Below are 1,609 nucleotides of genomic sequence, written 5' to 3'. Positions count from 1 at the left end.
AAGATAATTTCACTGGAAGGAGCTTGTAATTAATGTATTAAAAATATTATAAGCTTAATTTTTAATGATATTATCATATTATATAATATGGAGAAATAATAAGTAATAAGATTGTATTATGCCAATTACCTAACAATTTGGATGAGTGAACGAGTTATTCAAGCACCATAAAATGGTGTGGCAACAAATATAAATCATATTATTATAATATTATATTTTATGTAACTAGACATTGTAATTCAAAACTTAAATAGGTTCCTCTTTGTACGTATTGGTATTAAAATATATCAGAAATAGATGTGTACTGTATTCTTTGATTATAATGTTCGAAATTAAAAATGTTTGTCTCCTTCGCTAAGAAACGTTTATTTATCTATGATTTAAGTTAAACCAACGGTGCGTATATTATAATTTATAATAGTTCAACTTGGTGGACTCAACAATTATATTAAGGAATTAAAAAATTGAATCAGGTTATAAATAGATTATAACATAGGTAGCATCGTCATCACTGTGCTACCTGTCAAAGGAAACCGATAACTGCTAATTAATTATGTACTATAATACAAGTCTGCCTCTATCTTATTTGCTCCTGGTGTGGATATTTAACATATATACAGTCAACTCGCGATATAACGAATTTCAAGGGACCGAGAAAAAAATTCGTTATATCGAAAGTTCGTTACATCGAAATTATATTATACCGCGATATTTTCAAGGGACCGGTAGTTTTATTCGTTATAACAAGATTTTCGTTATATCGATATTCGTTATATCGCGAGTTGACTGTATCTATAATGCGCCGACCTATACGATAAAGGTACTGATCAAAGGTTCATATTTGTTCGCCGGGTGGGCAGGACTATTGTTATTCGTTGCAAACAGCTATGACAATTTCGTTGATCATATGGAATTGGTGGTTGAATGTATCCAACATTAAACCCAAAGGTGATGGACAGCTGATAAATTCTTGGTAAAAATGTAATGTTGATTACATTGTATGTCTAGCAGATACTTTGTGACACAAATTATATAGGCTGCCCAGTGTTGCCAGACGTACGGTTTGTACCGTACATATACGGTTATTTTAAATTCCGTACGGTGTACGGTACAAACATGAGAGTATCCAAATTCACCCAAAATATTTTTGTCCCAATGTACAATTTTCCCAATTTTGGAATAAAAGTTAATTGGGAGAATTGTTCATTATATACATAAAGAATTGGGATAATTGTTATTTAGAAACCAAAATATTCGATATATAATCTTATATAATCTTATATTATCCGAGTGATAAGCACTTGTCCGAAAAATGATAAGGACCGATAAGAGTGATTGTACGTACAGTGGTTAGCCTGTGGTTACCCTGTGACCAACTTGACGTGGTGTTGCACAGCAAGTCGGGGGATATTTTCGATTTGCGGAGCGGAGCGACGGCGCCGAGGAGCGTATCGACGAGTGCCGCTAGCATGACATCACTGTATGATGTTTTTTTAAAATTTGTGTCACTGTAATATGCTGGTATCATGGTATCGTGATATAAGCTATATGTTATCATTATCAGCTATCACAGAATATGTTATCAGTTATCACTTTCTTTGCAACAATG

This window comes from Acyrthosiphon pisum, chromosome X, assembly GCF_005508785.2.
Source record: "Acyrthosiphon pisum isolate AL4f chromosome X, pea_aphid_22Mar2018_4r6ur, whole genome shotgun sequence".
NCBI classification, from domain to species: Eukaryota; Metazoa; Arthropoda; class Insecta; order Hemiptera; family Aphididae; genus Acyrthosiphon; species Acyrthosiphon pisum.
This window is presented reverse-complemented; position numbering follows the sequence as displayed.